The sequence below is a fragment of the Globicephala melas genome, chromosome 20 (assembly GCF_963455315.2).
Source record: "Globicephala melas chromosome 20, mGloMel1.2, whole genome shotgun sequence".
Lineage (NCBI taxonomy): Eukaryota > Metazoa > Chordata > Mammalia > Artiodactyla > Delphinidae > Globicephala > Globicephala melas.
Window position 1 is genome coordinate 47,772,166 of NC_083333.1, and position 15,984 is coordinate 47,788,149.

At 52.6% G+C, this 15,984-nt stretch overlaps 1 long non-coding RNA gene and 1 other non-coding gene across 2 annotated transcripts in view; one reads left to right on the forward strand and one right to left on the reverse strand.

Moving 5' to 3' along the window:
* Positions 1-15,984, reverse strand: part of LOC132594280 (uncharacterized) — a 231,542-nt gene that overhangs the window by 188,974 nt on the left and 26,584 nt on the right. The window lies entirely within an intron of this gene.
* On the forward strand, positions 417-489 carry TRNAT-UGU (transfer RNA threonine (anticodon UGU)). The gene has a single exon. It is a non-coding gene; the product is annotated as a tRNA-Thr (tRNA).

Here is a 15,984-nt window from a genome sequence, read left to right on the forward strand (position 1 = left end):
AAGTATGAAAGGACTGAGAGAGAACCAGAATAGCTCGTGGTTGGCCCTGGGATGAGTCCATCAGGGATGCTTCTCAGAAGAGGGGTGTCCCGTGCAGGTGGGCTGTGGAAGAGGGGCAGGAGATGCGGGGTGCCCATCTCACCACATGCCCCGGACACATCGCTTCCCCTTTCCGAGCCTCCTTCACTTTCCTCCTGAGCAAGGCAAGGAGCGGGAGGAAGGGGAGGGCAACCTGAGGGGCACCACCAGGCAAAGGCTTGGAGGTAAGGAGAAAAGAGACCCAGGCACAGGAACAGTGAGCCCCTGTGGGCTGGAAGTGCCCTGAGCTCAAGGAAGGGATCAGGGCGCTTAAATCAGCAGTGGGTTGGGGGTGGGGGAATGCAGAAAAGGTCTCCAAAAAATCGTGCACAGGGACTTCCCTGATGGTCCAGTGGTTCAGACTCTGCGCCTGTACTGCAGGGGGCCCGGGTTCGATCCCTGGTCAGGGAACTAAGACCCACGTGCTGCAAGGCTAAGCCAAAAACAAAAAAATCATGCACAGAAAAATATCATTGCAATTGTTGCAAAACTAACATGATCACGATGATCTCTTTCACCGTGTTACTGTTATTGCTACTGTCACCACTATTGTTATCAGGGAAGCAGTGGGGTGAGGTACAGCTTTTCCCAAAGTGAGCTCCAAGGAATGCTTCTCCCACAAGATTCTCCCCAACTAACTTTTTCACAGCAAAGAAGTTAATACTAACTCTGCTCTTCTCTTGGAACTCCTCAAGGCACACCAGCATAATAAAGGCTCTGAAAAGTCCTGCAGCAAATAACCTCTTTAACTTTTTGAAAAGAGCCTTCCCTAAACAGAGTTGATCACGGAATTTTTTTTTCACATTAACACTTATGAACCCCCCCAGGAATTGAGGCTTTATGGATTACAACTTGAGAAATGAGGGGAAGTGGAAAGAGCATAAGATAGACTAAGCTTCATATCGGCTCCTTGGGGACTTTGCTTCACCCCTCTGTGCCTCAACTTCCCCAGCTGTTAATTGGAGGAAATAATGCCAATCTCAGGTTGCAGTGAGGTTTAAATTAAATGTGGCACATGAGGGAATTCCCTGGCTGTCCAGTGGTTAGGACTCAGTGCTTTCACTGCCGGGGTCCGGGTTTGATCCCTAGTCGGGGGACTGAGATCCTGCAAGCCATGTGGTGTGGCGAAAAAAAAAAATAATGTGGCACATAAGAGATTCTCAACAAATGTGTGTCCACCCATTCTACAGATGAGCTAACTTGCCCAAGAACATAAGCAGGGAGCAGCTGCCAGGGGGGACTCAAATCTAGGTCTTCTGTTTGGGGAATGGGGAGGGGACCTTGGCATGTGGGGCAAATGAGGTCCCTTTTGCTGAGGAGTCGTGCTCTGAAGCATAAAGGATTCAGGATTAGTTCCTGACAGGATAGCACAGTACAAGCCCTGGACCATCCGAGACTGAGTCATTACTCCACCGTTTATATGCTCTGTGACGGTGGGAAGGTCACTTAACTGCTCTGGTTTCTGCATCTGTAAAGTGGGGATTAAAACCGTACCCTAGGGACTTCCCTGGTGGTCCAGTGGTTAAGATTCCGCATTCCCAATGCAGGGAGCCTGGGATCGATCCCTGCTCAGGGAACTAGATCCCATGGGCCGCACCTAAGACCCAGCGCAGCCAAAGATAAATAAATAAATGAAATGAAACAGTACCCTCTACATAGGGTTGTTCTGAGGCAGAAGTGTTCATTGCTAGGCTCCAGGTTGGTTGACGGAAGTGTAACCGAAAGTGGGGTCCAGCTGCTCGCCGCTCGAAAGCCAATAAAGAGGTCAGGTTGGTGGAAGGAAAGTTAGCTTTGTTTGGGATGCTGGCAAGCAGGGACAAGGGCAGACGCCTGTCCAAAGGCCAACTCCCCGCCCTGACAATCAGGGGGCAAGAGCTTTTACAGACAGAGGGAGGGGGCTACACGTAGAAACAGTACAGTCAGCTCTGACAGTCATCTTGAAATTGGTCATCAGTGGTCTGACCAGTGTCATCTTGATTGTTTTAGGTACAGTTAATCTTCAGTTCCAGGTACGGTTTGCTCCCATTTCTTTGAGGCCGGTTCTCGGAATTGTGGTAGCTTATGTCACGGCTACAGCCTGGTCATCATGTAGTTAACTTCTCCCACCTGGTGGGGGGGCTTCAGTATCTATAAGACAGCTCACAGGTTACGGCTCAGAATATTATCCGTAGCCCTTGAGGGGAACTAAAGGTCCCTGTCTATGCTTAATGAGTAAACTATTATTATTTCGTCTCCTTTGACGTTTTCCTCTGTTTCTCACTTCTCTGATTAAACTTATTCTTTGGCTAAAGTTTTTCCACAGACAAAAGGCAGGCTGAGGACATGGCAGGCAAGGACCATAGGGCCCAGGTCCATTTCTGTCATACAGAGTGAAGTAAGTCAGAAAGAGAAAAACAAATACCATATGCTAACGCATATACATGGAATTTTAAAAAGCGGTACTGATGAACCTAGTGGCAGGGCAGGAATAAAGACGCAGACATAGAGAACGGACTTGAGGGCACAATGGGGGAAGAGGAAGCTGGGATGAAGTGAGAGAGTAGCATTGACATATATACACTACCAAATGTAAACTAGATAGCTAGTGGGAAGCAGCTGTACAGCACAAGAAGATCAACTTGATATTTGTGGCGACCTAGAGGGGTGGGATAGGGAGGGTTGGAGGGAGACTCAAGAGGGAGGGGATATGGGGATGTATGTATACATGTAGCTGATTCACTTTGTTGTACAGCAGAAACTAACACAACATTGCAAAGCATTTATACTCCAATAAAGATGTGAAAAAGAAAATAAAGGAGGGGAGAATTCTTTCTCCCACAGGGTCCTGAAAAACACGGGTGGCAGGCCCTGTCTGCCAGGACCCCTCTTCCAGCTCTGTCCTTCCACAGATTCCAGCCATGCCTGGGCCCCTTCCTGTCCCTGCAGAGATCTCACCATGGACGCCCCGCCTCATGGGGCTGTCAGCGCCAAGGGTGAACCTGTGATGGGCTGGTCCTCACAGGCTTCATCTCACTAAAGAGTTACTGTGATCCCACCCTCACCCAGCTCACATGTGAACAGTGGACTCGACCTCTCCAATCACCGTCACTTCTGTGGCACATGTGACACAAGCAACATGGCTCTTGCATCCACCACTTATCAGTGGAGAAACTCAGGCACACAGCAAAATTAAGGCACCCCCTAGCACCAAATCTGGGGGCCTCGAACCTAGCTTTCCTGACCTCCAAGCCCTGGGTGTTCCTCCTGTATTGTGGTGAACCAAGCCCTACCTTTTACCCCCAAATAAAGTTATTCTGAGTTGTAAGGTTGTCCCCTTACCAAAGAGGCCCCACGTGCTAACAGGTGAAGCCCAGGGAGACAGTGAGCTGTGCAGTCGAGATTGTCCTTGGCCACAAGGCCTCCTGGTCAGTACTCCAGCTGCCCCAGGCCCTTTCTCTGCAGATCCCCCAGGACCCCCGTCCCTGCCATTCTCTCCCATTTCAGGCTTCATAGGACCGCTTTCCCAGGTTAGCGAATCACACTGTCATCCGGGCTCTGAAGGCTACAGAGGCCTGGACCTGGGTCACCTTTGACCCCGTAGATAGAGCGGAGCTGATAGAATCATTTTCCAGCCTAATGAGCCTCCTACATCTCCCCCAACATGGAGCTTAATGGGCACGGTGGCTCCATCCTAAGATACAGCTCTGAGGTTAGAGGTCAAGGGTTACTGGTCTGAGTCAGGACCAGATTCACCCCTTCTCCTCCTCTCTCTCTCCCCTCAATGTCCCTAAATTCTCTGAAGCTTAGTTTTCTCATCAGTAAAATGGCATTCCTAGCACCGACCTTGCTGTGTTACTTTGCGAACTAGAAACAGTACAGGTAAAGGTAGCTCCTAACCCCAGGGCAGGCAGTGCCCAAATGACAGCATAATCACCTAACCAGGTCACCTGTGGCCAGTCTCCATTGGTGCTACATCCAGAGAAAACATCAGTCCATCAGCAAAACACATGGAAATGCAGCTTCAGTTCCTGCCAAGCATCTCAAAGGACATGTACATTCATAAGACAAAGTGACACCTACTTGAGTCTTCTTTTCCCATCTCCCACTCCCTCCCATAGCTCGGCCATGGTGCCTCGGGCTCCACAGCCCTCACCAAACCCAGCACCTGCAGGTGCCTGGCTCTCCTTGCTCTCCCCTCTGCCTTTTATCCTCTTCTATACTTTTCAGCCAGGAGGGACGCTCTGCCGTTTCTGAAGGAAATTATTCTAAGATTTCTGGGCTTCTTTCAACTTTCTTTCCAACCCACTATGCCTACTGAGGCCCCAAAGGGCCAAATACAGAAACTTGGGGGCAGAGGAAGGGTAAAGACTGGGGATGGAAATCCTTGGGTATAAACTTTTTTCAGATCCTGTAATAGAATATGTAGGTATTATTACCAGGTGTATCAACACACTATTATTGCCATCCAAAATTTGCTCCTCAGGGAGCTTACAGTCAAATTGAGGAAATAACCTGAAACAATTAGACAACATGAAAATCTGACCTGCATATAACAGACATGCTATTATAGGCTGAACGTTGTTCCGCACCAGATTCATATGTTGAAGCTCTAACCCCCCCAATGTGATGGTATTTGGAGCTGAGGCCTTTGGGAGGTAATTAGGTTTAATGAAATCATGAGGGAGGGGCCCCCATGATGGGATTAGTGCCCTTGCAAGAAGAGAAAGAGAGACCAGAGCTCTCTCTCCCTCTCTCCCTGTCCACCACGCGAGGACACCAGAGAGAAAGCAGCCATCTGCAGGCCAGGGAACCAAAAGAGCCAGCGCCTTGACCTTGGACTTCCCAGAACTGTGCAAAATACATTTCTGTTGTTTAACCCACCCAGTCTATGGTATTTTGTTATGGCAACTCAAGCTGACTAAGATACATGCCTTCTGGAAGGAGTGGTCAGGGAAGGGGTCCAAGAGTGGGAAAGACTTGAGCCAAGCTTACAAAGAAAGAGGTGAGTCGGCCTTGACTTGGGGATGAGAGAGGGCATTCGCGGAGGGCACTCTGAGTCTTCACAGGTGCAGATAAGAAAGGGCACCAAGAACTGACCAATCTGGAACAGGAGAAGTTGAGAGAGACAAGGCCAGAAAGGCAGGCTGGGATCACATCATGGTGGGGCTTGAGAGCAGGCTGGGGAGTCCGGGCTGTAGCCCCCAGGTCGTGGGGAGCCATGATGGTTTTGGCACACAGGAATCACAGGAATGAAGCAATCAAATTTAAGTTATAGGCAGGTAACAGGTAGCCAGTGGAGGAAGGTAGGGGAAGGAGAGCCTGGGGTGAGGAGCCAGTGAGAAAGGCTGCAGAGGTCCAAGCAAGGGATACTGGTGGCCAAGGGCAGGGGCTGTGGGGCTGCAAGTGAAGGGCTGGATTCAAATGCTGGTAGTGACCGGATGGGCAAGGGGAGGGGGAGGGAAGAGAGACGCCTGGTTCTAGGTGATAGCTGCCCCCCAGCCTGCATTTCTTGCTGCCCCTGCCAGCCCCTGCCCCATGCCAGTCAGTCTCAGTGGCCCCACTTCCTCTGGCCTTTCCCAACCTTGACTGGATAAATATTCCAGACCTGTGTGCTCCTCTCACCCTCCATTCTTCCCTTTGGGGACCCCAGACACTGATCCATGGCTTCTCTCCTCGCCGAACCCCCTGCTTGCTCTTTCCTGCCCTTGAAACACCAGGGAATTGTTGCTGGCCAAGTGCTGGTCAAGGAGTGAATCATGTGTAAAGCATTTAGCACAATGCCAGGTACACAGTAAGTACTCAATAAATGTTGACTCATTTTTGTATAATGGGTCTTGTGCCAGACACCAGGGAGGCCAGACACTTATACATATAAGGAGAGGCCCCTACTTTCAGAGCTAACAGGATATTCAAAGAAATGAATTCCTTTTGATTTGGAGAAAAGGTAAAAGACATAGAAGACACTCCCACACCCTTAGGGTAACCCCATCTTGGGGGAGATACCCAGGGGCTCAGTCTCTGCCTTTCAAAAGCTTAGAGTCTGATGTGAGAGACCCAGACCCCCACCATCTACCCAGGGAGCTTCCAATCTGCTGGGAACGGTGGGCCTTTGCACATCGAGGGCTTTCCTCCCAGGCTGTCCTTTCTGTCTGAGCACTCGGAGAAGTCCTTGTCTTTCTTCACATATCACCTCCTCTGAGAAGCCTTCCTTGGCCCCCACCCTACACAGGGAGGCTCCCATCCTTGATGTTCCCAGAGCACTTTGCTTCCTCCTCCATTAGATCACTTCACACTCTGCGCTGAAGGAGACTGTGTGTGTGTGTGTGTGTGCGTGTGCGTGTGTGTGTGTGTGTGTGTGCGCGTGTGCGTGTGTATGTGTGTTTGACTCCAGGTCACCTGCCCTTGGCCCACAAAGCCCCACACCTGTGAAGCTGGAGAGACCAGGGCTGCCTCTGCAGTTAGCACCCTGACACACAGCTGATGCTGAACGAGTACGTGATGGCTAAGTGAATGCATGGATGGACTGGCTGGTGGAGAGAGAGACAATCTAGAGACACTGGTCTGCTGGGGAAGACGGACACTGGGTCAAGCCATGTCTCTTTGACACAGAAGAAGGATGATGATAACCTCCCCAGGGCCTCCAAGAAAATCCAGGGCACCAAGAGCCATGGAGATTCCGGGAGCACCCCTGCCTGCCCTGTCCATTCCTGCCAACCTACACTCCGTGACCCACTCTAGATAATCAGCAGCAGTGCCCTCTGTTCCCAGGACTGGCTGTCTTCCCCACCTGGGCAGCATGCCCTGGAAAAACCACCACAGATATATGTCCATTACCAAACAAAAGAGCAGGAGCACGTAGCCAGAAAATCACCAAGTGTGTCCCAAAGCCCTCTGGAAGCAAGTCGGGGCCTCTCTGCCCATCCTTTGGGGGGTTCACACAGGCAGACCAAGAGCAAAGTAGGACTTCAAAACAAGTTAGACAAGTCAAGGTCTGAGAGTCCAGAGGCTGGAGAACTGGCTCTGCTCCCTTCCTCCTAAAGAGGCTCCTCCCAAGAGCCCCAAGGGCAGCCCATGGCAGTGCTGGATTCACGTCTCGCCAGCTGCGTGATCTTGGACAAGACATTTGGCCTCTTTGAGCCTTGGCTTCCTCATCTATAAAATGGGTATGATGGCAAATAGGCGAAGGGCTGTGGTGAGAATAAATATGAGCTTTCATTTGGAAGAGTTTTGTGAATTGTTTTAGTGCTACTGTTATTAGAGCAGAACAGCAGAGACTCAAACCAGGACCCCGAGGTCAGCGCTGTGACCCCACCAAGGAGTCCCCGGCATCTTCTCTGAGCTGGATTTTCTGAAACAAGGTCCAGCCAAGGCATAGAACAACTGGGGAGAGGAGAGAGGGAAGAAGGGCATGTGTGTGCAAGTGTGCGCATACATCTGTCTGCCCCTGGTAGGGAGGGGAGGGGATGGAGGGGAGAAAGGGAGAATTGAGAAGAAAAGAAGAAAAGCAGAAAAGCACAGGGAAGAGGAGGACTGAGGTATTCGGTTACATGATCTAAATTCTAATCAAACATCATTTAAAGCATGTTTTATTTCAGCCTCGGGAGAGCCGGTCCCTCCTGGCTGCTCACCATGGCAACGGGCCGCTCATTTCAGAAGTGTCATGCCACATTATCGTCCTGCCGCCTCACACGCTCTCGCCGCCTGACAACTTCGCTCTGCCCCTTGCGACAACCATCCCCGCTCAGCTGGTTTATTTTTGGTGTCAGCCAGCCCCCCTCCCCTGCCCCCTCCCCATCATCAGCGGATTGAAAGACAACCTCGGCCCTCCAACCAGTGAGCATCACAGCCTGTTTGGTGATACGAGATAATTTGAGGAGATATTTGCTTACATGTGTACGAACAATTTGCTGCATTAAGACAATTCCACCTGGTGCGTGGATGGGGATGGGGGCGGGTGGCCAGTGCTCAAGCTGACAACACCCCAGGAAAGAGGAGGGAGGGGGCACCCCTGACTTCCCGGGGCCCCTCCAAACTGGGGGCCCTAGGAGAGTCTCCTCTGGCTCCCTTCCCCAGCAACATCCAGAGAAGGCAGACCTGCCACACACTTGCTGTGTGACCTTGTGCAGGTCACTCCCTTTCTCTGTGCTTCCCTTTCCTTATCTGTCAAAAGGTGGGGTTGGACAAGCTAGAATCTGGGATCCCTGCCCAGGACCAGGGTGGGGGCAGTAGAGGGCCAAGGACCCAGAAAGAGGACAGACCCCTGGTCTGGTCACCACTATGAAGGTAGATGACAGGAAGAGAGGTTAGCCTAGGGACATCCCTGGTGGTGAAGTGCTTAAGAATCCACCTGCCAATGCAGGGACATGGGTTCCATCCCTGGTCTGGGAAGACCCCACATGCCGCGGAGCAACTAAGCCCATACGCCGCAACTACTGAGCCTGCGCTCTAGAGCCCGCGAGCCACAACTGCTGAGCCCACATGCCACAACTACTGAAGCCCGTGTGCCCTAGAGCCCGTGCTCCACAAGAGAAGCCACTGCAATGAGAGGCCAGCGCACCGCACTGAAGAGTAGCCCCTGCTCGCCACAACTACAGAAAGCCCGTGTGCAGCAACGAAGACCCAACACAGCCAATAAATAAGTAAGTAAATAAAGAAATAAATAAATTTAAAGAAAAACAGAGGTTAGCCTGATGCAGCCCACTTCCATCCAGGTGACTGACTCAGAAATGGGGATCCTGAAGCTCCCCACGCTGACGGAGGCTGGGAAATTCCAGATCTAGGATCAGACCCTGTTCTGGAAAGGACCTTTCTGGGACACCCTTCCCGCCTCTCCACCTGGCCTTCTTCACAGGACAAGAGACATCTCTGAAGCCACCCACTCCCTTTCATCGCGTTCACACACATACATGCTCCCACATGCATCTTCCCTAGATCAAGCGTCACGTGGAGGTACAAGGGCAGACTCAGAAGTTGGGAAGGAGAGGTGTACCCTGAGACCCCGGGTAAGAAGACAGGACTCTGGCTCTCAGAGCCGAGCACGGAGTTAATGGGCTGAAAGTCAAGGTGGCCCCACCCAACGCCCCGCACCCACCGAAAGCCAAGAGTAATAATAAGAGCTGCTTCTAATGAGGGCTTCCAGGAGCCAGGGCCTGTGCTGAGATTACAAGGGTTTGGAGCCCCCTCTCCATATGCCGTGCCCCCCTGCCCCACCCCTATAGGGGTAGGAAGCAGGCCTGGGAGACAGTGTCAGCCCAGGGGAGACTGTGCCTCTGTTTGCTCATCTGTCAGATGGGGTTAATAGAGTTCCTACAGAATACGGTGGCTGTCAGGATTAGGAGAAGGCTTAGCACAGTTCAGGGCACCTAGTCAGTGTTTAATAAATGACAGCTATTAGAAGTTGTAGTTAACTGGGGTCTGAGGAACTAGGGCTTTCTGATAATGGGCCTCTCTTGCCCACCACCTAAACCTGTGTGAACCTAGGTCCCGTGGCTGGTTTTGTTCCCACACAGGCCCCGTCCTAGGGAGGATGGACTCCCTGGAATGTCTACACCTGCCCCCTGGCCCCATGGAATTTCTCTACTTGGTTTCTTTGGCCCCTCCAGGAGTAATTCAGACCATGAAAGGTGATCTCTCTCCCACCCCAGGCCCCAACCGGGGTACCTTCCTCTGGCACCTCAGGACCCACAGCCTCACACATACACACAGAGTGACCCTCTTCCGTCTGCCTTTGCCTCCTGTCTGCCCAGGGTTGAGGGAAACTGTCAGCTGAGAACTCAGACCTCCACTTACCGCACCTGACTACCCTCTGCCCTGACCTGGGGTCTGACCCAGACTCCTTAGGAGAACTGGAGCTAGGAAAAACACACTAGGGAGGTAAATGCCAGCCTCCTTTCCCATTGAGCTCTGGGTGGGCCCCCCTAGGCCTCTACAATCCCCTCCCCAGTGAAGTAGAGAGGCAGTGGACAGCAGGGACAAGAATCTCTCTAGGGTCAACGGGACTCAGGTCCAATCCCAGCTCCACTGCCTCTACCGCTCAGCAACGGAGTTTTAGGTCAGGGGCTTAGCCTCAGTGCTCTTAGCTATAAAACAGGGGTAACAATACATACTTCACGGGGTTGCTGGCATGATGAAAAGTATACTGAACACTTAGTAGGTATCCAGTAAAAAGCAGCTATGATGAATAAAAATGACCAAAGCTGCCCCAAGTGGAGCCAGGGAGCTGTTTGCTTCCCACCCTCTGGAGGCCTCCCTGACCTTGCGCCCTGGGCTTACTCTTCCCCCACCTCCTCCCCACTCTGCCTCTCTCTGTGGCTCAAGCCTGGGCAGTGATGGGCTGGGGGCGATCGGCAGTGTTATGTCCCCACTCAAGCAAGGCACACGTGCCCCAGCCTGGCCCTCTTTCTTTTTCCCTCTTTTTCTCAGCAAAATAACAAAATGAATCAAATTACTCATCTCAACATTCCACTTACATGTGCTTGACTCAGAACTGGGAGGGTTCAAGGGGCTCAGTACTGTGGGAGAGATGCAGGGGTCTCCGGGAAGGAAGATTTGCCCAGAGGAAGGGGTAGAGTGGTCAAGATGAAGCGTTATCTAATCACACCCACATTTCTATATTTTTTGACTATGAAGAGCATGTATTATTTTCATGTATTATCTTCAAAGCAGCAGGAGGTTGCTGGACGCCAACATTTCATGCACCCACAAGCTCCCCACCCCTACCCAGACCCCAGAGCTCCCGGAAGCAATGTATTGGGGCCGTAGGCGGCTGAACACAGGGTCGGGGGGGTGGTCCCCACAGACCTGCGGCCCTGCCTCCTCATCCCTCCCCAGCCGGGTGGTCTTCAGCAGGTCACTTAACCTCCTGAGCCTCAGTTTCCACATCTGCACTGTGGGCATAAGGCAGATCCTGCCTCAGGACCCCTGTAAGGAGTTAAGGAGATGGTGCCTCCCACATCCACTCCTGGCAAGCAGACAGTCCCGCAGGTCCTCGGGCTTTGGGCCTTGGCCTCTCAACTTCTCTCCTGAAGCAGCTTTGGGACCGGAGACAGTGGAGCCCTCCTCCGTGGTCCCAGAGCACTTAGCTTCCCCAAATAGCAACGGGTCGGGAAAGGAGGCGCTGGGCGTCTGGCATCCCTCCTCCGGCGCCGCAGGGGCTCAGGGATTTCGGCCGGGAATCTAAGGAGGTGCCGGCGACAGCTCCCCACACCCACCCCCGGGGCCTTGGGGGAAGGGAAGGGGCGGGCGCCTCCCGCGCACCTTCTGACGGTGAAATGTGGCCATTTACCTTCACGCTTCAATGCCAGCCCCTAAATCACTGTCTCAGCGCCCGCGCTCAAGGTTGCTCCCGGAGACGGCCGCCAACAGAGCCGCCGCCGCCGCCTGGGACCCAGGCTCAGAGCCCCGCACAGCCAAGAAGACCAGGAAGGGACGGCTCCCGGCCTCGTCTGCTGCGCCCCCTCTGCCTTCCTCTTTCCTGCTGTCTCTGTCTCTCTCAATTTTTATCCCAAGGACTTATCTCCGGGACCAGGCAGCCACAGGGTCCCGGCCCAAACTCACCAAGAACCTCAAGTTCGCTTTTCTATGGCAGATGGAGGGAATAAGGAAAACCGGCGAGGCGTTCATTATGTAGCTACAACTCTGCTCCGCTCTGTGAGGGGATGGACTAGTCCGTCTGTGGACCAGACGGACTAGTTTCTGATGCAGGAACTGCCTTGTGGGTGTCACTGACAATGCAGGGAGAAGGTGCTCACCAGCGGCAGTAAACATTTAACCCATCTCTGTGACTCTGTTGTGACGTGGCTTCATTAGCCCTGCTCTCTCCTTTCCCCTCCTTGATCTTTCCCTCCCGGATCTTCCTTTCCTCTACCCCGGGGATCTCCATTTGTCCATCCGTGCGAAGACAAGGGAGGGGGAGACAGGAGAGACCCCAAGTCCTGGTCACGCAGGTCACGGGGGCCCTGTTTGGAAAAGGAGGAGCTGTCGGCGCAGAGAACCAGGACGGTGGTGAGGAGGAGGTCTCCGGCCCTGCCCTGCCTGAGGTGCCCCTACCTGCCAGTCACGGGAGGGGTCAGTCCAGGGGTAAATGAACACAGAGGAAGGGAGAGGAGGTGCTGACCCCGCCCTTCACCCGGCCCGCGCTTAGGCCCCGCCCCGATCCGGAAGTGAGGCGCTGGGCACAGCAGGGGTCGAAGTGCTGCCCTTTTGCTCCGAGCACACTGCTTGCAGTGTCCGTTCGCTGTGCCTCGAATTTCATTCACTTGCACCCTATTTCTGCTTCCTCTGTGTAGATCGGTGAGATTGGTGTCTCCCCCATGTGACTGAGGGTTCCTCCAGGACAGAAACGGTGCTTTCTTCAACAGACCGGAGACACCCGCCACCGCCAAGACAGCCCCATTTGATTGGGTGCGCCCCAGAACAGGGGCTGCACCCCCCATTTGCCTGAGAGCTTCCCCTTGGCAGCGGATCTGTCCCCCCATCAGAGTGGCAGCGCCCCAGAGTAGAGGTTTCTGTCTCCCCCATCAGGCTGTGTCTCTCCCCTCCAGACCAGGAGTGTGTCCTCCGCACCCCCTATCCTGCTGACCACAGCTGAGCTAGTATTCAACACCCGGGGTCCTGCCCTGTTCTCGGGCACTATGGCTCTAGGAGTGTTCAGGTCTGGATGCAAATCCAGCTTTATCGTGGTTTTGCTCTGTGACCTTGAACAAGTCACATGACCTCTGGAGAGACTACTGCCACTACTCAGGGTCTTATAAGGCTTCAAGGAGACAGCATTTGGTGAAAGGGCCAAGGCCAGGGCCTGGCATATAGCAGGTGTTCAATAAATGCTGTCTCATTCCCTCATTAGGCTGAGAAGTATGTTCCAAGCCTGCTCTGCCAGCTCCGGCTGAGAGGACAGAGGGGAACCACAGTTGGAAAAGAGCGCCCACAAAACACACACACACACACACACACACACACACACACACGCACAATCCCATCAAGCAACTGGGTAGTGGCCTCCTTCGTTAGGGGCTGGGGCGGTGGCAAGGAGTTAAATGTATTAAGCAATTTACAATTAATATAGAAGTCATTCCAGAGATAGCTACTAGAAAGAGTACAACAGGGCAATTAACCCACTAATACACTAGGCTATTACATCGCTATGTCTCTTATTTTAGCCCGAGGTGATTTGAAACGCATTGGATTAAAGGATATTACAGGAGATAGCATGAAAAATAGCTTAATGTAATGAGCCATCCCGTGATGTCTGCTATTAAAGATGATTTGCAGTTGAAAACTACAACATACAGAAGTTCAGCTATTTGAGGACAAAAGGGGTGGCGGTGGGGCAGCGCTATTAACCCCTCCCTCCTTCCAGCTGCCCCTACCCCCAACAGGCCCTCTACCAACTTCATGCCAAGATTATCAAGTGCATCTGATTAGGCAACAGTGGCTTCATTGGGAGATTGGAGATTGGGGCCTGAGGTTGATGAAGAACCAATAATCTGCTAATAACCTTTAAAAAATAGATTCCCCCAGGGAGCTGTACTAAAGGGCTGAGGCTGGGGAAGGAGGTTGATTGGCAACCGGGTAGCTAATGCGGAAAAGGGTGAGGGATGAGTGTGGCGAGGGGAGGCTTCCCTGGGCAGGGGGACGATCAACACGGCCCCCAGCCCTGGCTCCCCTGATTGAGAAGACAGGGAGGTGTAGAGGTTATGGACTGCTGCTTAGAAGGTGTGCCCAGGTATATGTGTGCGAATAATTACAACACACAAAACTGATTTTTTTTCTGTTTAGCTGATCTTTGTATGATGCATCACAACTTTTAAAGGGTATTTCACATGCATGAGTTCTCTGGACTTTACAGGTACCCAGAGAGGCAGGTAGTAGGATACCTTCAGTGTACGAAGACATGTGAGTCAGAGAAAGCGAAGACATGTGAGTCAGAGAAAGCAAGTAACTTACCAAAGTAAATGCAGCCAGTTATGTAACAAAACAGGAACCAAAGAGAGGTTTTATTTCAAAGCCTGTGCTACAAGCCACGCAACTCCAGGTTATGAGTGTTCTTCCTGAGAAATCTCTGCCTGCCCCAAGGTCGTGAAGGTCTTCTCTTACGTCTTTTTCCCAGAAATTTTATTGTTTCCACATATTACATTTAGGTCAGTGATCCGTTTTGAGTTAACCTGTGTGTGTGGTATGAGGTAAGGGTTGATGGTAATTTTTTTAGTTGAACTATGGGTGCATTTGCACATCCACGTGTGTGGATACGTGTGTCTGGAGAGGAGTACACACCCATGTGCTGGCTGCCACACAGAGAAAGCCACTTAATCTGGGAGCACACATGTAGGGGCCGTCTAAGGCAGACACACGTGGAGACACACTGAAGGTCAAGGGTACGTGGGCACAATGGGCAGGAGAAGCCAGTAAGTACCCCGGACGGGCATGTGACGCAGGCTTGTTTGGGGGAGCATATGTGTGCGTGTCACGTGAGTATGTGCTGGCATGTGTCTGTGTCCATCACTGTACGTGTGTTGGTATATGTGTGTCCCTGGGCATAGATCAGACTGTGTATGCTCACAGCTGTGGGTGTCACTCCGCATATGTGTGTGTGGTCAGCATTTGTGGGCATGTCATTGTTGTAGCTGAATCTGTGTGTGTGTGTGTGTGTGTGTGTGTGAGGTTGTTGGCATGTCTGGCACTGTGTGTCTGCGTCTGCATCTGTGTGTGCACACCACTGTGCATGTGTGTTGGTGTGTCTGTGTGTGCGTGTCGCTGTGCCCATGTGTTGCTGTCTGCACCTCCCCTGGTGCTGCCACCCCCGACAGCTGCAGGGCCAGCCGGGAACAGCCCCCGTGCCCCCCCTCCTTGCTGTCTTTTATCATCATTTGCCACGAAACGGAGCCCAGGAGGACGGTGATAAATAAGGGCCACTTAAAATACGAGACAATCACTCTGACTTTGGGGAATATTTCTTCTGTGGAGCAGCTGGTGCCGCCTCTGTCCTCGTGGAAAGGGGTCCCAGGGGCCGCCAGCCCCTGCCCAGCTTCCTCAGGCTCCCTCCTACCTACTCCCTCCCTCGCCTCTGTCCCAGCAGCTCTGGTCTTGGAGGGTTTGGGAAGCCTAGAAAGTGGGGTAGAGGGGGGTCCACCCCACAGGCCACTGCAGGCAAGGCAAGGTGGCCCTCAGTTTGCCCTTCTTGGGTGCGCTGTGGAAGACTGGGTGTCAGACTGAGAGGGGATTGGAGGCTACAGAGCCTCCACCTTGTGGGGTTCCCCTTCTAATTCCCTCTCCCTTCTAAGCTCGGGTGAGGAGACCGACAGTTGGGGTGGCTCCAGAGAACTGACACACGTGGACACACAACGCAGTCACACAATTTTCAACACCTACTATGTGCCAAGCCCTAAGACAAAGACACAAAGACACACATCCTGTGAAGAGAGAACAATGTACACGCACTATACTTGCTACATAAAGACACAAGCAGAAGTGCAAAAACACTTGCATATAAGACTTGTTCTGGGAAGAGATGAATTCTGGGAAGAGAAGGAGGAAGAGAAAGGGATTGAAGGAGCCCAGAAAAGGAAAGAAATATTTAAAAATACAAAAACATGGATGTGAAGGATGAGCAACGGCGCCAGGATAGATGGAGCCCCTAGGTGGGAGGGAGGGGTGGGGCTAGGGGTGGAGGACCGCCCCATATGGGAGTACAGGTTGTTCACTGCCCAAGGGGACCAGCGATGGCTAAAGTCCAGCCTTCGTTCTACTTGCCAAGACACACCTGGTATGAGGCCGTGTCCACCAGGAGGAAGGAGGCCTTTGATTGTTCACAGAAAGCGCCTTCCACCAGTCTCGCCCTGTACCCACAGGGCGGGGCCCTCCCGAGGGGTCACCTTTTCCTAATTCTTACAGAGGCACCTCATGGGCTAGCCAGGACCTGAGGGAGGGGCT